Source organism: Canis lupus, chromosome 11 (assembly GCF_011100685.1).
Source record: "Canis lupus familiaris isolate Mischka breed German Shepherd chromosome 11, alternate assembly UU_Cfam_GSD_1.0, whole genome shotgun sequence".
Lineage (NCBI taxonomy): Eukaryota > Metazoa > Chordata > Mammalia > Carnivora > Canidae > Canis > Canis lupus.
In genome coordinates this window covers 18,463,672-18,488,381 of record NC_049232.1, presented here as the reverse complement: position 1 = coordinate 18,488,381, position 24,710 = coordinate 18,463,672, and the positions used below count along the sequence as shown (strand labels likewise).

General features: G+C 38.7%; 1 long non-coding RNA gene across 1 annotated transcript in view; it reads left to right on the top strand.

Annotated features, from left to right (window-relative positions):
- Positions 1-10,493: 10,493 nt before the first annotated feature.
- The window catches only part of LOC106559469, a 21,814-nt gene continuing 7,597 nt past the window's right edge, over positions 10,494-24,710 (top strand). Inside the window, exons 1-3 of the long non-coding RNA XR_005366653.1 lie at positions 10,494-10,618; positions 15,447-15,568; positions 18,911-19,035. This is a non-coding gene — a long non-coding RNA (uncharacterized LOC106559469). The remainder of the gene's footprint in view (positions 10,619-15,446; positions 15,569-18,910; positions 19,036-24,710) is intronic.

Sequence of the window (24,710 nt, the reverse complement as noted above, 5' to 3'; positions counted from 1 at the left end):
TCTTTTCCAGAATAATCATGCAAGTCAATAAGAATTCTTCATCATTTTCCAGCTGTAGGGGACATTCTTTTAAGTATGTACAGATGTACACTATGTATTTATATGTATAGCTTTCCCAGCCTCCCTTCTTGGGAAGTGGAGTGGGGATTATTCCTTTCCTAAGCTGGATAATTTTAAAGGTATCATGGGGCCCAGTGTACTCCTTACCAACACGAAGGTAGATCCATGTCCCATGCTAGCAAATTAGACTCTCTGTTCTCAGAGTTCAGTTATTACACAGAAAAACCTAGAGGCAGAAGGAAATTGGAAGACTTTTCCTGATTATAAGACCCAAGGATAAATTCCTGAGTCCTTACTATTAAAATACCTGAAACTATTCTGAATTTAATCTGCTCCAAGATTTAGTTTTTCAACTTGTCCTTTGATTTTGTAAGCTACATGTTTTTCTTCTAACACATTCTTTTGCCTCCCTTAAGTTAAGCATAATTGGTTTCTGTTGATGACACCCAAAGAAATGTAACAAAATTAGAAATAAAACTTGGATTCCAGCAACAGACTCTCAGGAAAATGTGAGTTATTTGGATTTGGTTTTTGGATGAGATGAAGTAAATGTAACAAGACTTCTGGATGAGGAGATAGCTGCTGATGGTCAGTCATGGCAATGGGATGAATCAATTGGGACTGTTCACCTGAGCCAATGTGCCCTCTGAGGGTGACACTCTTGGATGGGGTGCTAGTCCACAAGGCTAATTTAAAGGGGATAAGGAATGCCAGACAGGGGTGAAACATTTGATCCTGATGGTCAAAGCTAGAGAGAACAGGTTCATAATGTTTGATGCTCAGCAAAAACAGGAGGAAACTATTAGCCTTCCTGTGACAGTCATAAAAAATACCTTATTGACTCCAGCAGTTGGTTAGAGATCACTGAAAATCAAATTGAAGACTGATTCTTTTAAGTTGCTGAATTACAGTATCCTTTGGATTAATTAACTTCACTCAAGTTTTTCAAATGAAACTTCGAACTTTGATCAAATAAGTGAGTTTTTGATAACTGAAACAATGAAATCAGAGATGATTTTGAAGACCTTGAAAGCCCTGGACCAATGACTCCATCTGAAATGATTTTCATTGCATGTCTCTTAGCTGAACAAAATGTACCTCCCTAAAGAATAGATAAAACTTCTACTAGAGCCTTATTCTAATGATTTAAAAAATCTCAACTTTCCTTAGGTGATAAAATGAAAAATCAGACTAAAACGTATTACAAGAATTCATAAATGTAAAGTGCCTGGGGAAATGAATATTTTGCTTAACCAAGGATAATGAAAATAAATTTTTGGATTAGGCTAAATTTTTTATATGAATGAACTTACTAGAGTTTCTGTATCAAACATGGTAGCTCCATGTTGATGTAAACATTTTCCAGGTTCATTAAGATAATTTATACTGAACTTAGACCATAAGTAGCAAAAGAGATTAGAAACATCTTTATATAATTTGGAAGGTAGACTTGAAAGAGTTTGGGAGATGGAAATGTTACTGAATATCCATGCTTTCAAAAAAAGCAAAACAAAAAACCAAATCACAAAAAAACAGAAAACTCTACCTTATTCTTTCACACTTATGATGAAGAATAGGCTGGTGAGAGAAGGACTAGAATCTTTAAGAATAACTTTGATGGTTATTCATTCTAGGCCAGGAATTCTAGTGGAAGAGGCAGCAATTGAAATGGACAAAATTGGACTCTCTGATTTTTGCAAAAATGGGAGGAACCTGTACGGCTGAGCCTACATAGTGATAAATAGAGCAGTAGAGTAGAAAGACTTGGTAACTCAAGGAATGATTCAACACTCAGAATTCTCTAGAATGGTTACATAATTATAGAGGTCCACCAAAATAAAATATTCAGGAAAGCCAATTAGGTCTTACTTAATTGTAAAACCCCCACACTCGAAATCTGGTAAACAGGGGTATGATTTAAGTCACAACATTAGAAAGTCCCAACCACTAAGTAAGTCTCATGCCTGAGTTAGATCAAGACTCTTGATAGAGAGACACTGTGATAGTTCACATATGGGTACCTTTATCTGCTCTTTCCTGAAGAAAGTCTTGAGTAAGGAAGGACTGTTGGCTAAGAAATGACATTACTTTCTGGAGGACTAGGATCCCAGTTCTGCCCAATATTTCCAATGGGCATTAATTAGCATAAAAGTATGTCTCTGCTAAGTTTGTTTCATGGTAGACTCATGGTAGACTCATGGTAGACTTCAATATTACTTGCGGCTATTTCCCAAGTCCCTTACTGGATACTTGGAATACATATCTTGAGCAAGTGGAAGAATCCTTTACCCATAAAATAAGTCCTTTGGTCTCTTCTTTTCTCCCAAACTAGCAAATTCAAAGCAAAATTATTTCACTGCAGGAAATTCAACCTTGGTATCTACAGTCTGATCACATCCTCACTAAATTCCACAGATGGGGAGTTAGAAATACTGAAAAGTCTTGGGGAATGGCAAAGGGTTATTATAAACCTAATCAGGTGATGACATGAATTGCTGTTTATGTTTCAGGTGTGGTTTTCTTATTGAGGCAAATTAATGCAACTCCTAGCACATGATAGGAAGCTATGTCAGCTGAATATATTTGTCTATTTTTATAATAGCATAATGATTTTGCTTTAACCTACCAGTACCGCACTACACCCTCACCATCCAGATTCAGATTTATTTACTCTTATAACAAATGCATCTACTTTGGGCTGAAATTTTCCACGACAGTATACCACAGCCCTTTTACAATGTGGTTTTCACACAGATAACATCATGCCTGTATGTCTCAAAGAACAGGAAATAACAGGGACCCTAGATGTCTTGGTGTGATTTCTAATGGACAACCCTTGGTCAGATTTCCCTATTTAAATCCAAAATCACTTCACATTTATAAAATTAAAGACTTTTTCTCTTTTTCTCACTCTTTCCCCACCTTCTCCCAGAAAAAAGGAAGGATATAATAATAGCAAATGGTAAACAAGTAAAATGTAGCATTTCTGAAAAATTCATTTCCTATGTTTTAGCAAATGGAATGTGTGACATTTTCTAAGTTCCTCTAAGAAATGCATATCTTCAGTAATGTCAGTTTATATTACTGGCAGTAATAGAGGACAGAAGAGACCCACACAATGAGCCTTCCTCATATGTAATGGTTAAGATTTGGTAGACCTCACCTGTGAGACCATCTGGGCCTGGTGCCACAGATATTTCCTTAGGGAATTGTCCTTTTGGTTAAGTTTTCAAATTTCTTTGCATAGAAGTCTACAAAATAGTATCTTAAAATTATTTAAAAATGTCTCCTGTTTCAAACATTATTTCCTATCTTATCGTTCTTTATTATGCTTGTCTGTGCTTTTTCCTTTTTTTTCTTTAATCAAGCACGATGTTTTGTTATTTTGAGCTATTTTGCTAATCTTTCCCAAAATACAGTATTTTGACTTCTTAAGTTTTCTGTTTTTTTCTATCCTAACTCATTAATTTCTGTCCCTTATCTGATGTTTTTCTTTCAGTTCTATCTTTTGTCATGTACCAATAATAGCACATTAAAAAAGAAAACTTAGCAGTATGAAGAGCTCAGAAACATTGTCCTCCTGAACACAGATGGTAAAGATAATTAGGACAAAATGTTTTCTTACCGTCTTGTGTATTATGCCTAATAAAGTGTTATTTGATTCATTAAACATTTATATTACCAAATATATTTTGGAAGCCTAAGTCTGGATGTAACATATATTAACTAATAAAAGAAATGCATCAGAAAAGGATGTGTTTTTGCCTGAAAGGCATATTTATCTCAATAATTTTAAAAAGCTTTACTTATCAATGACAAAAGAAGATTGACGAAAAATATATCTTACTGCTTTATATTTTGTTCTTGTCAGAATATTTAACTTATGAAACTCATTAAAAATGCAGATTTTAGGGTATTCTATGGATCTTCTTTAGAGAAGAGGGGGAAATTACATGAAATATACTGAAGTGATGGGAAAAGCATGTTAATTCTGGCTGATAATCTAAAAATAGAAAAAGAAAACATTATTTTTATTTTTGCGGTTGTCTTTTTTTTAATGTAAAATGAGTCCTCTCTTTCCTTCATCTCTCTGAACCTTCATGATACTTAGCACATCACTGGAGTCAGGGATTATTAACTAGTATGTGTGTGTGTGTGTGTCTTTTACTTCTGTTTTACAATCTAGGCTCTAAATTCTAGGACAGAGGCCAGCATGAACTCCAAGGAGTTCACCGGAACTCTAAGCAAAGCACCAAGTACATTTGTGGCTTGGTATAGAATATATTTCATTCACCTGAAAGAAAATCTTTTAGTTCTTCATTTTGTCATGTGTATCCTATGTTCCTAAATTAAAATTATAAAACCTACCATTCAAATTCCATATATAGTATATTCTGGGTCAATTACATCCATTGCTAAGGTTGCAAACAGTGAGAGGGACTTGGTACTGTGCATTGTTTTTCCATGGTAATGCAGGGATGAACAGATACCGGGAAGGTAGCACCGTACTCAGGCAAAGACCAAGAAAAGAGATGTGTTGGCCAGGCAGCAAGTCAACATTAAAGACTGACCATTAAATACCTAATCTATTTCTTTTTTTTTTTTTAAACATGGGATTTCTTAGCTGTGTACTAATGATAGAAATGTTAATCTAGGTAAACTGAGATAGTGATTCTAGGCTTCATGCACCTGAATAGCCTAAAATGGACTGAGATTCTACATTTTCAACTTCAGTTTTGACTATATTTCAATTTAATCACTTAAATAACTTTTTCTATTCCTGAGAGTATTTTTTTTTTTTAATATTCTTAACTTCTTCCCAGGATTGGTCAATTCCTCTATCTCAGAGAATTTATAACAAGGCAGTGTTAACTTTCCATCTCAGGAGACTATCCTCACAAGATAATTTCACATTGAAAAACTACAAAACTCAACATTAAATTATTTTTAACACATTCAGTAGGAGACATTGTATTACAAAGAAAAGTAACCCACCCTTTAGAATGTATATTAAATGGAGATTAAAGATTTTTGGAAATGCTTAGACAACTGTGTTGAAAATCAATTTCTACCAATACTCAACACAGGAGGGAGAGAGAAGAAATATTGTAATAATAAGGCATTTAAAAGCACTCAGGAACAACTGATGCAAAAGGTCATTTAAGAAGTCAGAAAACTAGGGACCCTGGGTGGCTCAGTCAGTTTAACATCTGACTCTTGTTTTTGGCTCAGGTCATGATCTCAGGGTGGTGAGCATAGAGCCTGCTTGCAATTCTCTCTCTGTCCCTCCCCTACCCCCACTCATGCATGTGTGTGTTCCATCTCTTTCTTAAAAAAAAAATCCGAAATCTAGAAATCTCTAGATTCCTAGTTTTTAATTAAAAAGCACTATTTTTTTTTTTTTTGTCTATTAGATGCTTTGCTCCATGTACTTTCCATTATTTCTCAACTTTAGATGCCTGAGACCCTCAAAAGCTAAGCCTGTCTTTCAATCTAGGCAACACTGATGGGATTTTTCTATCTATGAAAGTACTCTTTCTTATTTGGTGCTAGGGAGAGGCTAGTTGGCTTGAGGGCTCAGGTGGGCTAATGATAAGAGATGGCTTGCTGCATCTCATAAATGGCACATTGAGCTGAAAAAACAGAATTAATGCCTTACTTCCAGAAGATGTGGCTAAATTTAATAATTTCTAAAATCTTAATCCAAGAGTTAACAGATATTTTGTTAGTATTCCCTAAAGCGTCTGTTAAAAATGCAGATTTCAAGAACCCATTCCCAGAGTCCATAATTCTAGGATCCAGAAAGCTATTTAAAAAAAAAAAAAAGAGCTTTCCAGTTGGTTCTAACCTAGACAGTCTATGTACCGTATTTTGACAACATTGGCTTAAACTGTATTCTAGATACTATCCAAAACTTTATTTTTTTATCCAAAACTTTATAAACTTAGATAATCAAATACTGTATATATAAAATGTCACATCACATAATTTCAATATTACTCCTACTGCCATGGATGACAAACATTAGAAGCATTGTAGATACTAAGGTAATAGAATTTGAAAGAGATTCTCTGATATTTTCGAAAGGGTTTTACAGGCAGGCTTAGGTCACTTGATGTGACTGTTTTGTTTTGTTGATGTTACTAGTTCACTGGTATGTCTGTCTGGTGACTTATTTCCACACTGTGGTTTTTCCTACAGTAAACACAAACTAAGAGATCAAGCCCTGGGTAAGTTTGTCACCTTTAAACATCCTCCTGTTTGCTGAGGCCACCCCAATTGGCATTCCAGCTTCATGCTTTAAGCAGTATGAAGTAATAGTGGACAGAACTGCTGAAGACTTATGAGAAAATCCTATTTTTTGTACTTTATTTTGTCAGTCTCCTGTATTGTTTCACATGTTCAATGACAAAGCTTTGGTCAGACTTTTGAATAAATACAGGCAACAGTGTTGTTCCAAATCCTCAAAATCAACAATATCTGTGCTCCATCTCCAAGTCCTACATTTGACCCCTAGTCTGGCTTTTAAGACCACTGGACCACTGGTTTCTTTAGTCAGTTTTGTTAAAAATTGGTTATGGCAACTGGCAGTACTGCCTTAGACTTCAGCAAGCAAGACCTTTGCACTGGCTGCTCCTCAGAGGGTTCTGTATTTTTAAAGTTTCTAACTCAATAATTCATAACCTTATGGAACCTGAAACCAGATTATACCAGCAATTCATCTAAGCTGAAGCCCTGTGCCCAACGAGGGATCTAGTGGATCCAAGTCCCTATTTTTCTCCTTTGGGGAGCTCTCTGACTCCTTAGCCCTCCCAATTATGTGAGGTTGATCAGACATGCTATAAAGCTTGAGGACTCTGCCCAGTGGATCATCCCAGAAGCCAGTAGCCAGATCTCAGTACCAAGTGGGCAACTTCTGTTGCCAATATGGTAATTGTTTTGTGAAATGGGGCAAATTTATGTCTCTATGGTTGACATGCTGATGGTGGGTGACACTCACTTGCCCTGGGTATAGGATAAGTGCATGGCTTTGGGGAACTGAAGGCCCATTGCCAAATCATAGGCCATGTGTGTGAGCCAGCACTCAACCATCTGCATTCCAACCATGACAGTTCCTCTAGTCTACAGCAGGGATATTGTGGTCACCCTTTACCCTATGTAGAGGGGGCTTCCCCTGGTACCCAGGAAGGCTGCACCAACTCTGCTTGCAAGCTCACCACCCTAAGTCACTAGTCCTCCAAAAGGGGCCACCCCTATCTCTTCTGAGGGCTTGAGGGCCGTTGCTAAAACACCACTGGCTCTTCAGATAAAAGTTCTGCCTTGCCTCAGACCTAAGCACAGTAAGCATTCTTAAACCATGTTGGAAGAAGGACTGATATTCTATTCACCCTGCCCATGAATACCTCCCTCATCCTTCTCATTGTTGGCAACATGTGGAAGGAAGAAGTATGGCCAACACCAAAAAAGATCGCATTCCAGGAATACCACGATTGTGTGCAGCCTAGAGAGAAACAGTTGGAAGATATACTATTCTATTTTATATGCTATAAAATTTGAAATGATAAATTTAACATGACCAAGAAATAAATTATTGGTCTCATTTCCCTGCCTACTCTGGGTACACGTGCATTTGTGGTCATTATCAGTGATGCTCAGTAACAACTTTCAGAGGATCATTGGAGGCCAGTGTTCATGGGCCACACAAAGGATGATGTACTGTCATGAGTAATGATGGAAATAGCAGTAAATAAATGGTAAGTGGAATTACAGTGGCAAGGAAGTTTATTTTGTTTCAATACAAAATACAAACACAAATTCTGAAGAGCACAGCATTGTCTCTATTAATCATGTATCTCACAGTGGGAGATAAGAAATTGGGATGGTACACATGACAATAAGGATCACAAGAAGTGGTTCTTCAACCTGAACAGGAAGAAATGGCATCTGAACACCACAAAGAATCTTCATGTGCGTGGACTGGACAATAAACAAATATGTGAGTACCTCTCATCTTCTCATTAGATATTCATCACTAAGTCAACAAACCTTACCTGTTTCAGTAAATGTTCTAATAATTGCTTTAAATCAAATTGTTTACATAGACAGAGGCCCCAGACAAAATATTTGATCAGGGCTCTCCACACCCAGGGGCAGCCCCAGCAGTAGGTTATCAGTGACCAAGGACCAAGGATCCACAATGTGCTAAATACTCTACAGCTGGTGCAGGTTTTAATACTAATCTCTAATCCTCACAACCTCTCTGTTGGGTAAATTTTTTTAATTAATATTTTAAAGATTATTTATTTGAGAGAGAGGGAGAAAGCAAGAGCAAGGGGAGGAGCAGAGAGAGAGGGAGAAGCAGACTCCCAGCTGAGCATGGAGCCCAATGTGGGTTTAATCCCATGACCCTGAGATCACAACCTGAGCCAAAATTAAGAGCTAGATGCTTAACTGACTGAACCACCCAGGTGCCCCTTTTTCATTAATGTTTTAAAAAGAAAAACAATTGAAACTCAAAAAAACTAAGTAACTTGTCCAAAGCTACAAAGACAATACAAGTAAAGCATGCATTTATTCCTAGTCTGTCTAACTCCAAAGCCTAAGCTCTCTCTTGCTAAAACATGAATACGAGCAATGACAAAGTAGAACTCTTCAAAGCAGAGGGAGGTTATATAGATATTTTTTAGGATCACCTCATTTGTAATGGCTTAAAAAGCGTTTAAACCATGAAAATCACAACAATGGATAAGAACCATTATCTTTACACAGGGGCAGAGACAATCATCTTTGGCCCCCAGACTCTTGTTTTCTCTACTTCACTTGCCTGGCCCCATGGAGGAAGAATGGTGGGGAGTTATAGGAACACGCAAAAGGTTAGATATGTGTGGGTCTAGAAGCTAGAGAACATAAAGAGAATAGCAGATTAAGGTTCATTTTTGTGCTCTCTGCTGGCAATGAGTACAGTCAATTGACAACACAGATTTAATTGGCTGAAAGCTATAAAAGAAAATTACTGGGCATCATATTGCTGTACACCAAGGTCTACTTATATGGTACATTTAACTTTTCAAAGCACTTTATCTGAATTATATAATGCCATCATCTTCAGGCTCTGTGGAGATGATGAGAAATGTATCTTGTCAACTCTGTACTTAGGACGTATTTGTGGTCTGCAAATACGTACTCACAGGATGCTAGTGCTGATAAAGACTGAAGGAACCTAGGACTGATTTAAGTTTTTATTTTCTGGTATCAGAAAAGATGTGTAAACTTGAGACAGAAGCAAAGATGAATGATGTAACATTAAAGTTACATCTTTCTGCCCTCATGAGTTAGTTGGTCTTAGATAATTACAACTACTAATTTTGACCATAGTAATGTCCTATCATCTGAAACATTGTATGATTTATGTTAAAATGAGAGAGTTTTCTGTGTATAGCTGTGTGTGGAGAGAAAGCATTGTCAACAGACAAATCATTCAATGAGATAAAAAGGACATTTAAATTCATTGATTTTCCAAGAAATTTCAGTATTTTCTCTTGTCATGATCTTGGAATAGAATTGGATCAAATGATGGGTCAAGCCATCAGTTGCCAGAGTGACTGCCCACAAGAGATCCTGAGACATCATTGAAACTCATTAAAACCTGGAATAAAAACATAGATCCAGTCCATTAATTCAGGTTGTTATTCATGACTCTTTAGATAACCAGAAAAAAATAGCAATTTTGTCTCTCTTCTCTTTGAATAAAAAAAAAAGTCTTATTTTGAACTGAAATATATTACCATATTAAATGTGTAAGCCCATTGCCTCTTAAGGAAGATAGGGCCTAGGAGTGGGGGAGTCTTTCATTTTCTGAGCATAGTCAACATGTTTCCCTCATCACAAAGGCCTTAGATACATTGAATTTATATGAAGTAGTGGATTAAATCGTATGATTTGCAGTAAGAATCTAGGATAGAGCTAAATTGCTGTATATAATAAACCAAGACAGAGAGTAGTGATGGTTTTAGTCGTGGTGAGTAGAGGGGGCTAGGGTAACACAAGATGGAGGCAAGAGTTGTAGAGCCAGAGCAGGGAAAGGGAAAGAGGATGCCCGATGGATGTGAGGCCAAGAAAGGAAACTTGGGAGGGGGATATATAATGGAAATTTTTGAAATGAGTATTATACACTGAGAAATACAATCCCTTCCCTTGTGACCTGTGTTAGGTTGAATAAACTTACCATTATTTATTAATGCTCCTTTGCAAAGAGAGTTTTATTTGGGGAGAGCCCAAAGAAAAAGGCCAAGTTAGTTACAAAAAAAGTATACAACTTTCATCATTAGAGAGTTCTTTTCATAAAAAAAAAAAAAAAAAGCTGACAGAACCAGAAGAAAGAGACAAGCCATTGTGATTACAGAGTTCTAGGACATTCTTCTCAGAAGCAGATATGGAAAGTAGACAAGCCATCACAAATACCAAAGATGAATAAGGAAATTAATAAGATCAAAGTAATAGCTATAAATAAAACTTCATATCCTGAGCAGAGAATACCTACATTAAACAGTCACTAAATGTATGTGAATTTGTTTAATTTCCCTAATGTTTGGATAGCTTATTCTTTGGTATACCAAAAATCTGGCACTTTGACTTAATTTAGCATAGGCCACTTTGGGGTCCATATTTTGGACAGCTAATCAAGAAAACTGTTAGAGCCATTTACAGGCCTTTAGTTTTGAATGCAGATTCTCTGATGAGTGAGCCTTATCACTTTGTATTTCTTCTACCTTGATCCTATACTTTTAAAATTTATTCCTATATCTATTTTCCAGCTTTATGGAAAAAAGTTATTTTGTGTATATCAGATTTCCTCAAGGAACACACTTTGTGTTTCATCCTTTGAGGCCTACTGAGTCTTGAGTATAGTTATATGTCTGCAAGTATAGAGAGATGGGGAGAGTAGGTCCCAAGGTCTATCAGTAGTACCGTGCAAGATAACTACCTCTGGGGAAGCCAGTACAGGTTCTTCAGCCAAGGGAAGACTAATCTCATTAGGCAGAGGTTAAAAGTCTTCTAAAGGGAAAGAAGGCTTGGCAGACTTTTGAGGTTCCAAGTACCAAGGTCACCAGAATATGCCTGAATGATCCCTTTCCAATTATTCAGGTGTTACTCTAGCTGTATCAATTATCTAACATTAACAATAGAGATTCTCTAGAATTGGGAATTTGATTTGCATTTGGAATTCAGCCATCCCCAGGATCAGACACTGGGTTTGATTTTGAGAAATAGCTTCCCTATGGCTACAAGAGATAAGAGTTTCCTTTAGGAGACTTATTGAAGCTTTCAATCCCTTGGGCAGACCAAAAGCTTGGAATTTAAAGCCCTGAGCTCACTACTTTCTTTCCCTCATTTCTGCAGCACAATAGCCAACCAACTCCATTATACTTCTTTTATTATTATTATTATTATTATTATTATTATTATTATTAGAGAGAGAGAGAATGAGCAGGGGTGAGGGGCAGAGGGAGAGAGAGAGAATCCCAAGCAGGCTCCACACTCAGTACAGAGAGCTACACATGGGGTTCGATACCATGACCCTGAGCTCATGACTTGAGCTGAAATCAAGAGTCAGACGATTAACTGACTGAGCCATTTAGGCACCTGCATACCTCTCATATTCACTAAAATGCTCTATGGAAGCAATTACTAGGCCTCCCAGAGCACTGGCTTCAATGGGCACATGACTACAGTCATCTATAGGAGATAATTTAAGTAATCGTTGTGAAATTGTGTGCCATGGATGACCAAGGTCCCTTTTCCCCTGGAAAGGTGGTCATTAATGCCTATAAATCTAATCTGATCAGAAGATCCAGTCCAGAAAACTCAAAACTATGTTTGAGTTTCTGAAAAACTAATTTAAAGATTCTATTTCTTTAGAACTAATCTTAAAGATTTTATTCCTCTGGTACCAAATTCTATGCCAATCAGCCTTCAATCAGAGCAGTAGAACCAGTAGGATCTGTAGATATACATATGATGTAGTTGGAAATACAGCCGCAGATATGGATGTAGATATATAGACTCATAGACACAAATATAATATATTAAAGGATTTGCTACAAGGATTTGACCTTATACAATTACGGGAGCCTGTGAGTCAGTGTCTGTAAGGCTACTGTGTTTGCATTTAATGCTGGAGCCAAAGTCTGCAGGGCAGGCAGTGAGGAAGGAAAGATGATGTCATGTAGGGAAGAGCAAAGACAAGCTGTGACCCCAAACAAGAACTGGAACCTAAAAGGATAGATTGAAACACGTGTCAGTTCTTGCAACCCGTAACCTTGATGGGATGGATGGTGTGCAAGAGGAGCTCCTGCTGTTGTCTATCATCATAGAATTCGATACACACTTGGTTCAGGGGTTAGGGTAACTGAAAGAGGATCAGGGGGATGTGGAGCTCGGTGCAGACCTTTTATTCTCTCATTGTTCTGTCAGTTCTTAAGGGCAAAATATTGATGTCTTCAACTATAATTGTAGATATATCTGTTTCTCCTTTAAATGCTATCATTTTTTCACTTCTTGTAGCTTGCAGATTTATTATTTGGTGCATACTTAAGATTGTTATATATATTATATATAATATATATAAGTGTATATATATATACTTATTTAAGATTGTCTATATATATATATATTTGAAAATTGACTACTTTATCCCTACATAATGTCTCTCTTTATTCCAGTGATAGTCCTTTCTCTGAGATCTATTTTTCCTGATACTATATACCTAGAATAGGTATCTTTGTGGTTAGTGTTTGCATGGCACAACTCTTTTCATTTGTTTACTTTTAATATACTTATACATTTTTTTATTTTTTATTTAAAGTTTCATCAGATATCATCTAGTTTAGTCTCAAGTAGCTGGAGGTATAAGGAACACTTCTGCAAGGCTTATTGCAAAATTCCCTTTTTTGGTTTTCTACAACCAAATTCTCACTACTTGAAGTGCCATATCTATATCTGTATCTATATCTATATCTATGCACAGAGGGCAGAGGGAGAGAGCTCTCAAGCAGACTCCCCACTGTGTGTGGGGAGCCTGATGTGGGTCTCAATCTCATGACTGAGATCATGACCTGAGCTGAAACCAAGAGTCAGACACTTAACCAACTGAGCCACCCAGGTGCCCCTATAATAGAAGTATACTTCTTGAGATGAAGGGCATATCAACAAATTTGTTATCAGTCATCACCACATGAGTAGAAGGAAAGCTCCAGAGGGACTGGAACTGTGGGTTAACTCTGAAATCTACACAGGATTTGAAATGGAAATGAAATATGCAGGGCAGTAGAGGGATTATCCTGTATGTAAGTGACAATATATGTCTATATAAAAGAGGGGATAGGAGACAAGAGAAAAGAAAGGAAGTAGATGTCTAAAAATTATCAAGGGCAATGAAACAAATTTCATGGTGAGTTTTAGAGTAAATTAAAAAAAAGTCTTACCTCAGTTTTTCCTAGGGCCAGAATTAGACACTATCCTCAGTTAATCTCATTTCAGCTGGCTTAGTTAGGATGAGGAAACCCTCAGAGAGGCCATCAGAAATAGAAGGACAGAATTTTAAAATGCCATGACTTATCTCAGTTCTCCAAAACAGTTCTTTTGTAACTTGACACTTTGACCTGTTAAATTCTGTATCATCTCCAAATTGCTCACAACCAAGAGAGCTGTCTCACTGCTTAGACCAACTATGTGGTTACCCGATATTTGTAGTTGAGTTTTTCCTTCTGTGGAAACTGTTCTATTTTTTTTTTTTTCTGACGGCACATTACTTTTATAATTCTCTTTTGCTTGGGGGCACAAAATGACTTTTTCCATCATAGTTAGCTAGATGCCCAAAGCCTTGCTTATGTTGGAGTACTTATGCTGCATTTATTTTGGGGCATAGAGTGGCTGCATAATTCCCAATATCCTATCTGGTTTTAAATTGTTTTACCCTAGTTAAAGGCTCTCCTAGCAAATAGGAAACAATCCCCACTTGCAATAGCAGAGGAACACAAAGGCAAAATGTTGCTTTGGATTCCAGATAGGCCAGGAACATATATCCTTACCGATGGTCATGGTCATTGCATATGTTAACAACTGAAAATGCTGAATAATAAAATCCAGTGTTAGGCCACCACATCTGCCTGTGCTTTCACATTTGCCATCGTCATGCTGCTGAGGAGGCAAGGGGTGGGGTGGGGTGGGGTGGGGTGGGAGCAATGGGAAATGACAGAATAAAGCTGCATCTCTTTGGCAGAACACTTCACTGCTCACAAAGAATTCTTGCTGAATGTTCACTCATTTGATCATTCTAATGCTGTGAAGAAGGCATGAAATGATTCATTATTTCTTAATGGATGAAGAAGTTCCAGCTGAGTGGGAGACCTTCCCAAGGTCACTCACACTGGTAGGAACTGACCGAGGCTGAATTCTAGTCTCCCAACTCCTGACCCCAATGTCTCTGCTGGTGAATTTTTTGGGGGGAAAGAGACAAACTTGACAGAACCATCTGGTTACATGAGGTTGAGAGCTCAAAAAATTGATAGAGATCACCCTGTAAATAAATCAAAGCCAGAATTTCGCTTTTGCTTTAGTTATTAATTTTTTATAGCATAGATCCATGTTCAGTTATTTTCTTAAGCCAAGGAAATGTCAAAAGGAAATCAACATTCACCTGTTCAACACCCTCGGCAGCTGCCAACTTCCACGGCATAGAGTACAAATAGTTTGGTCTGACTCACTTTTATGGGCCTGAAAACTCCTTCCATTTACCTCCGTCTGCTAAAATTTTACCGGTTCTTTCAGACCTATTTCAAAGACCACTTCTATGAAACCTCTGATCCCCCTCCACCAGGTATGAACCCATCTTGAACTCCATTGTCGTTTACTTGTGTTTATTTGCTGTTTTATAATGATTTCTATGTGCTGTTAAATTAATCAAACAGGGAGGCCATTAGGGGTGCTGCCTTAAACGTCTGCCTTCTGCTCAGGTCATGATCCTGAAGTCTCTGGATGGAGCCCAAGTGAGGCTCCCTGCTCAGTGGGGAGTCTCCTCTCCCCACAATGGGGGCCTCACACCCCAGTGGCCTACATAAACACACCAAAATGTAAGCCTGGAAATGTCTCAAGGTTATGAAATCAAAACATTAAGGCAAACCAATCACCAACAGCTGACTAGGCTTTAAACTACAGACAATCAATAATTTCCATTGTTTCTGTGCTTTCTCTACATAAATCTTTTCCCTGGCCCCTGTCCACAGAATGCTCCTAACCACTTCCAGTTTGGCACCGCCTAATTCAAATCCATATTTGTTCAAATAAATTCTCAGAATTTTTAATATACCTCAGTTTATCTTTAACAGTTCTGGCATCAGAAAAGGAAACCAAAGGAGACCCCAGACAGCCCCAGGAGCCAGGGGCAACCAGACATGGGTACCTGTGGAGCCCCTTAAGCAGGTTCACTGCCTCTGAAGGAAGGTTCTGGGTAAGCACCTCTCAGTTCCTGACTCTGCAGCATTTGTGCTATGAGGTTTCAGGTTTTTTTTTTTTTTTTTTTTTTTTTTTCTGGACTGGGTCTGAGACCAGCCAGACTTGGACTGAGTTCAGAGCTGGACTAGGTCTGCCTTCACCTGGACTGGGTCCAGCATGAAGCCTCTGGTAAATGAAATTTTGTTTTAATGAGGCACAGGTAGGTTAATCTCATCAAAGGTAATATGGAATCACATTGGCTGCAGTGGAGGAATTTTAACTGAGATAAATGTATCCATGTATGAGATTTGCTTGAGAAAAAGGGTCGTTGGCCAACCATTCACTATAAAGGGTAGACGAGAAATTATCTTTCTTCCTCTACAGTTTCTTTCTTTCTTTCTTTTTAAAGATTTTACTTATTTATGAGAGACACAGAGAAAAAGGCAGACACATAGAGCAAGGGAGAGGCAGGCTCCCGGCAGTAAGCCCAATGCAGGACTCCATCCCAGACCTTGGGATCACCACCTGAGCCAAAGGCAGATGCTCAACCACTGAGCCACCTAGGTGCTCCTCCTTTACAGTTTCTGATGACCTAGATGAGATCCACTGGGATACTCCACCCACTCCAGAGCCTGCAGATGGGATCTGGCAAAAACTGACAGAAATCAGCAAAAAATAAGACTTTTTACCAAAGTCACCTCTCCCAGATTTCTCTCTGTGGTATGTGGTTGAGAAAGGAAGGTAAAATTTCATTTTGTTTCTTCCTCTCTAAATTCAAATTGCAGGAAAAAATTTTTAAGAATTAGAGCTTTGAATTGTGACTCATGAATTTGCTTTGGGGTACCAATTGGTTATTGATCCTTTCCCAGAAATAGGTATTGCCTTTTTATTTGTCTCATGTGCAGAGTACTTAGCATGGCTTTCTGCCTGCCTGAGACAGGTAGCTCTTTTGTGTATAGGAAGCTCGGCCTTCAGGTTGGGGGCTCCAAAGTATGGCTGGACAGAAATATGAGATGCACACCATTTGCTGCTAGGGCCCTACTAACTGTTGTTAGCTCCCAGAGGAATTGCCCAAGTCTGTGTTTCTTTTGGTTATTTTGGGGAATGGCTCTGCATCTTGAGAGGGTAGTAGCTTTTGCACCCTCTGTGGGATGTCTTTTACACCTTTGGGGTTTTTCAAAACTGCTAGGAATTATTATTGTTTGTCCACGCTGAAACCTGACAAGATATTCAATAGGATTTTTAGAAAAGATTTTATTTATTTATTTGAGAAAGAGAGAGAGAGAGAGAGAGCAAGCATGCAGGGGAGAGGCAGATGGAGGAGAGAATCTCAAGCAGAATCCTCACTGAGTGTGGAGCTCAGCATAGGGCGACATCTCAAGACCCTGAGATCATGACCTGAGCCCAAATCAAGAGTCAGATTAACTGACTGAGCCACCCAGGTGCTTGCAAAAGGATTTTTTTTGAAAGTAGCTCTATGGGGGCACCTGGGTGGCTCAGTCGATTAAGCATCTGCCTTTGGGTCAGGTCATGATCTCAGGATCCTGGGATCGAGCCCCGCATTGGGCTTCCTGCTCAGCAGGGAGTCTACTTCTCCCTCTCCCTTGCTTTCTGCTCCTACCCCTGCTTGTGCTCTCTCTTGTGCATGTATTCCTTCTCTCTCTCAAATACATAAAATCTGTTAAAAAAAAATTAAAAGTAGCCCTATGGTCAGAAGTTGGCTGAATTGGAAACTACCATTCAGAGTCCGATAGGAAATTTTTTAAAGATCTTCTCCCCTAAGTTTAAATGAAACTCTATACCCAGAGGGAAAGAAAAAATATCCTGAAGCTGTATATGGAAGGATTTTCTAAAACATTATAAAGACACACAGCTCTAAATTTCAGACATAAGAATCTTTGATTTCCATGTTAGTCAAAGATCTTCTCCCTGACATAAAGAAGCAAACTGAAGATAAGGTAGTTGGATGTATTCATAAACTTACTAACCCATAGAATGGGAGTGTGTAACCAGCTCCAGAGCTGCTTACTGCTAAGTAATTTCACTAGAAATGAATGTTTCTAAGAACGCTAATCAATATGTATAATTCAAACTACTAGGAGTAATGAAGCAAAAAGAAAATAACTACACATAGAAAATAGTTTTAAAAAGAGTTGAAAGTGTATCTGGAAAAGGAAAGTTATGGAGGATATGTTTTGTTGTTAAGGAGAAAAAAAAAAGAGAGTAATTTTGACCTAGAGTAAAATGGTCATTCCAGAATGCACATGAGGAAAAATAAGAGTGGCTAAGAATTGTAGAAAAGGAATCATGATGAAGGAATTTTATGTGTGGTCAAGCTGGTTAAGATAGGAATGAATTTATTTATTTATTTTTTTTAAAGGGCCTTAAGGGGGAATCCCTGGGTGGCTCAGCAGTTTAGCGCCACCTTCAGCCCAGGGCCTGATCCGCATCGGACTCCCTGCATGAAGCCTGCTTCTCCCTCTGCCTGTGTCTCTGCCTGTCTTTCTCTCTCTGCGTCTCTCATGAATAAATAAATAAAATCTTTTAAAATAAAAAGGGCCTTAATATTAAAGCTACACTGGTACAAAGTTAGAATTTGTTTGTTTTTTCCTGTGTTAAAAGGACAAAACGTTCTTCAACTATTGGTCAGCTCTTGATAAGAGATTGTGGATTTTTTTTTTTTCCATTCAAAAATCTTCCTAGGAAACCAAGATCTTATGTCTTAGAATTACTTCTTGTGCTTCATGTTGACTTTATCAGGTTTTTCATTAATTAAGAAAATCTACTTTTCTCAATATTAAAAGGGCTCAGTTTTGTCCAAAACTATGAAACTTTCTGTATTTGCCTTTAAAATCTTCTATTGTCATTTTGGTTAAATAGATAATTATTATTTCAGAATGATGTGTGACCCTGTTTAGTTAGATGCTCAAAACTTCTGATGTTTTAACAACTTCCCCAAATCAAATTCTAAATGGAATCTATTTGCTTCAAAGTAATGTGGAGATTTCCTAAAACGTTCCTGAAAAAAAAAAAATCTCAAAGAATTTGTTCCTACTTTGTAAAGGACAGATATTAAACTATTGTGGTTTTTTTGATATGTTAAATTCCATGGGAAGCATTACCAAGCAAGAAGTGAAAATAAACCTTGTTAGGTTTACATGTGTATAGTTATATGTTACTAATATAAGTATTCCAAAAATTGTTTGAAGTTTCTAAAAATTTGTCAGTGCTCTCATTGTTCAATTATTATTCTAAATTATTGTATACCATGGAAATAACTGCATTTCCTTATCAAATGAACTCTCATCAGCTCCTTAACAATGGCCATTTTTTAAAAAAGTTCTTTTGTCATTTATAGTTATTGTTTTATTCGGAAGCATTTGCAAAAGTCCTGCATCTTCAGGAGATCCATGGAAAAGACTCTGACAACAACTCCAGATTTCAAGTTTCTGAAAACTTGAAAAGATCATGGAACTGAACTGGGTAAGAATTTACAGAACTAATGAAAAAACTGGATTCAAGCAGAACAAGAATAACAAAGTATTGAATGAAATGATGATGATTATAATTATTTTTACCACTTTTTCTTTGAAATATTCCTAGTTCCTTAATGTTTTGTTTTTCTAGATTTAAGGAAAGTTTTTTCTCTTTTTTTCCTATGACTCAAAAGTAATTTCGTAAATACACCTTTGTAAACAGAATGGAAACATTTACTTTTTCTCCCTACATAATCCCTCCAGAATTCAGAAACTTATTGAGTATTCTTATTTTCTTAGCAAGATAATTATTTGCATCAGTTCAATAGGAATCTGTTCTTCTTATAACAGGACACAACTAGAAACGTTGGTCCATTACCAAGGCTTTAATTAGACTATCATATTTGAGAACAGGCATAAAATCAGTATCACCAAACAGATTTAAGGAACTAATGTTGATTTTATGGAGACAATACAAGGCTCTTGGAAAAACTGGCCTGATAACTTGCTGACAGGATTCCTTGATGCCTTACCAGGTGAATAAGTAAGGTTACTTCCTGGCAGTCCCAGGAGCCTCAGGATATTTTAGGGACCTCAAAAAGAGAAGATTTAACCCAAAATCTATGGGTATTACAGGTGAACTCTGAAAGTGAGTCCTTGACTTGGTCTCAGCCTAGAGAGGCTTTACGAGACTGAATTAAGATTGTTTATTAACAGCTCTTGCAAAGCAGATTTTAAAAGAGCCTATATGGCCAATTACTACTCTTGTTGTACTTATGTAAATAATCAGACAAACTTTAATGAGATTAGACTTATTTGGCAAACAAATTAGTCTTCCTTTCAATATCTTTGATTGAAATGAGGGTTATTATAGAGTAAAAAAAATTATGTTTCAGTAGAAAACTATAACACATCTTTGTGGGTATCAAATTCTAGTTCTCTTCATGGTCTCTGAGGTTTTGTTATATACTTCTAAACCAAACTGGATCCAGAATTCTTCTAATTTCCTCACATATCTGGCTGCAATTCTCTAAACTAATGTTTTCAATTTTCTGGTACTCTTCTGTTTTGGAATCCCTGAGAACAAAGACTGTCTTTGAACCTACTTGGAAGGGGTGATACCAGGTTCTCCTCACTACCCAGACAGTAGCCAAATTCAAGAGACTTAACACTTCAGCCCACATATCTCAGTTAAAGAAGGCTCCACTAGACTCGAACTGCATGCCACTTAGAAGTCTCAAATTAAAATTGATCAGAGAGGGAGTTGATGTCGTCAAGATGTTAACATAGATTCTTCCTGACACTGTCCCCCTCACAAGAAGGACAACTGATGATTGTTCAAGAACAAGACATCACTGAGAGGATCCTAGAACATGGCAGTGAGCCTAGAGCAGCCACTCCTGCACCACGGGACCAAACAGACTGCATGAGAAGGGGAAGGGCAGCAGCTATGTGCTTACTGCATTGCCCCTCCGCCAGGCCAGCACAGCACTACCTGGAGAGGTCTCCTTAGTGCTCACACTTCCTCCAGTGTGGAAACAGAGCCTGGGAGGACAAGAAGCTGCCCTCACGCCGGCATTATGGATCACTGCCAGAACCCTTACTCTGATCTCACACTACATGGGTTGCAGGGAAATCTGTGGGGTCCAGCTACTGGGAACCTGACCATGATGAGACGGGCTTGCAACAACCAGCATAAGGATCTTGGCAAACTGAGTTCATATCTGCAATGCCCAACCAGAAATCCCAACTAGTGGTTTTACTTACGTGCAGAACCATGGCAGGTTTGTATTCTGACCAGGGAACTCAGTGGATCTATTTTGGATCCTCAAATGAATTTTCCCAGCCCTAGAGCCTGGTTTGCCTATGCCCAGGTATAGAGCAAAATCAAAGACCCACTCCACCACTAAATGAAAGACCCACTCACTTGGAGAGCATCTTCCAGGGCTATCTGACCAGAAGGGCTGGCACCAACTCCTGGAAGCCTCATTTGCTGTGTAGAGAGGCTCCATCTGACCATATAGGCTAGGGACAACTCCTGAAAAAAACAACTCCAGGGACACTTAAGCTGAGTGGCAGGTATGTGAGGTGGTATTTTGCAGAACAAAGCCAGTGGCCCTTTCTGGTCAGAGAATTTGGGATGTAGGTTGGTGGGTCAGTTCAAGCTAAGATAGCAAAGAGGTTTACAAGTTTTAAAGCTGTTTCTCCTTCTGTATCTGGTTGGGGAGTCTAATGTGTAGCCACCCCTCCACCACCACTCTATTGTTGAATACAGCCGTCAGGCCTATCTGACCAGGGAAACTAACCAAAGCACACTGGAAGCTATGTAGCCTATTCAGCAGCTCTATGTAGAGTGGCACTTGAGTAGAGAGCAGAGCCCATGGCTTCACTCATCAACACACAAATTAATCAACGTGATACATCACATGAATAGAATGAAAGAAATTGTATGATCATCCCAATACTGCAGAAAAAGCAACTGACAAATTGCAATATTCAATTCATGGTAAAAACTCAACAAATTAGGCATAGGAGGAACATATCTCAACATAATAAAGGCCATATACAACAAGCCCACAGCTAAAGTCATACTCAAGAGTAAAAGGTTGAAAAATTCTCCTCTAAGATCAGAAACAAGACAAGGGTGCCCACTTTCACTGCTCCCACTTGACAGAGTACGAGGAGTCCTAGCTAGAGCACTCAGGCACGAAAAAAAAAATTTTTTTTAAATTTTTATTCATTTATTCGTGAGAAACACACACAGAGAAAGGCAGAGACATAGGCAAAGGGAGCCCCATGCAGGGAGCCCCATGTGGGACTTGATCACACCCTAAGCAAAAGGCAGACAGACACTCAACTGCTGAGCCACCCAGGCATCCCAAGAAAAAGAAATTTAAAAAATCAGAATTGGAAAGCCAGAGATGAAACTGTTGCTATGTGCTGAAGACATGATATATATGTAGAAAATCCTAAAGATTTAACCAAGAAACTGTTAGATCTAATCAATGAATTCAGTAAAGTTGCAGGATAAATACAAAATTAACATATAAATTTAATATTTTGATACACTAACAACAAATTTTCTGAACCAGAAATAAGGAAATCAATCCTATATACAATAGCATCTAAAACAACAAAATACTTGGAATAAATTTAACTAAGGAGATGCAAGACTTCTACTCTAAAAGTATAAGATTTGGGGGATCCCTGGGTACTTTGTTAGGAGACAAAGCTTTTCGCTCTGTAGAGTCCCGGCTGAAGTACAAAGGTGGAAAAAAATAACAAACAATGAAGTGCGAGAGGGGCGCCGCGAGGAGCCGGGAAGCCCCGCCCGAGAAGCGGGACCTCGGACCCGGCGCGGAGCTCCCGGGCGGACAAGTGCTGGGCGGGGAGGCCGGGCGGGGCCGCAGGAGGGGGGGAAGCCTCCAGGCTCCCGGGGTCCCCAGGAGGGGAGGGGCGCCCGGGCAGAGCTCCCCGCACCCCGCGGCCGACCTCGGGGAGGGGCTGGAGCGCCGCAGCCCCGGGGCATCTGGGGGAGCAGGGGTGGGGGGAGCCTGCGGTGCTGCCCGCGGAGCTGACTCCAGGGCTGGAGAGCCGGCCGCCGCCCTCCTGCTGCTTCCTCCTCGTTCCCCTGAGCCCGGGAGGGGGGCCTGGGGGACAGAGGCCTCGCGGGGGAGCAGCGCAGGCGGAGCCGGCACCTGGCGGGGGGCGGGGCGTCTCCCCCAGGTGCACGCACCTGAGAGTCAGCGCGGCAGGCCCCGCCCCGGAAGACCGGCTGGAAGGACAGGGAGGAGCAAGTTCTGGACCACGCGGCACTGGGAAGCTCCAGGACCAAGGGAAAATCGAGGGAACATAGTATATAGAAATAACAGGGTCCTCCCTTTTTTAAAAAAATGTTTTTCGTTTTTCCATTACAACTGGTTTTTATATCAGACTTAAAATTTCCAATATTTTTTCTCTTAACTACAATATTTTACCAGCTCTTCATTTTTAAGTTTTTTTTCTTTTGACTTTCATATTTCTACAATTACTGTTTTAGATGTATTTTTTCACTTCTGGATTCCCTTCAACATATTTAATTTAATTTAATTTAGGGAGATATATGAGATATGGGTTTTTGTTTTGTGTTTTTTGTTTTCTCTGCCTCATTTTGCTCTACAATGGTGGGAGTTAATAGCTTCTAAAACATGAACAACATACACCCAGAACAAAGTGGGATACCTTGCTGGATCATTCTGTGAGATTATATTCTCTCTTCATTCCCATTCTGCCCCCCTCTTTTATCTTGTATGTTTTGGTGGTCAGTATTGGGGCTTTCTACAAGTATTTCTGGTTTATATGAATTTGGGACTCAGCATCTTCTAACATACAGAACTTAATACACTCAGAACCAAAAGGATCACCCTCTAGAACCCCTCAGGTAGACTACACTCTCCCTCCACTACCACTTCTTCACCACCACTATCTCCCAGTACCCCTTGTTTTTTTTCTTTTTTATCTGTTTCCTCTTATCATTTTTTTTTTCTTTTTTCTTCTTCTTTGGGGTTTTTGGCCTTTTATTTTTCACAATTTTGTTTTAAAATTTGTTTTTCACTTTTGTGGTCCTTTTGTTTTATTTTGTTCTGATCTTCTTTTTCATTTTCTGGTCTCTAACCTTGTCAGAATCATCTAGGGTGGAATTTACTTAGATCATGGTTGATATTTTTGACTCAACTCGCTCATACAGCCACTCTGCACTGAACAAAATGACTAGAAGGAAGAATTCACCACAAAAGAAAGAATCAGAAACAATACTTTCTGCCACAGAGTTACAGAATATGGATTTCAATTTGATGTCAGAAAGCCAATTCAGAAGCACAATTATAAAGCTACTGGTGGCTCTGGAAAAAATCATAAAGGACTCTAGAGACTTTGTTACTGCAGAATTTAGATCTAATCAGGCCAAAATTAAAAATAAATTAAATGAGATGAAATCCAAACTGGATGTCCTAACTGCTAGGGTTAATGAGATGGAAGAAAGACTAAGTGACAAGGAATGAAGCTTGCCATCAAGGAAAAAAGAGAGAAAAGAGGAAAAAAGAGAAACAAGATGCCATGAGGAAAGGTTAAGGGAAATAAATGATAGCCTGAGAAGGAAGAATCTATGTATAATTGGGGTTCCAGAAGATGCTGAGAGGGAGAGAGGGCCACAAAGTATATTTGAACAAATCATAGCTAAGAGCTTCCCTAATTTGGGGAGGGAAACAGGCATTCAGATCCAGGAGATAGAGAGATCCCTCCCACCAAAGTCAATAAAAACTGTTCAACACCCCGACATTTAATAGTGAAACTTGCAAATTCCAAAGATAAATAGAAAATCCTTAAAGCAGCAAGAGACAAGAGATTTCTAACTTATATGGGGAGAAATATCAGATTAACAGCCGACCTCTCCACAGAGACCTGGCAGGCCAGAAAGGGCTGGCAGAATATATTCAGGGTCTTAAATGAGAAGCACATGCAGCCAAGAATACTCTATCTAGCAAGGCTCTCATTCAGAATAGGAGAGATAAAGAGCTTCTAAGATAGGCAGAAACTAAAAGAATATATGACCACCAAACCAGCTCTGCAAGAAATATTAAGGGGGACCCTGTAAAAGAAAGAGGAAGCCCAAAGAAATAAGCCGCAAAAACAGGGACTGAATAG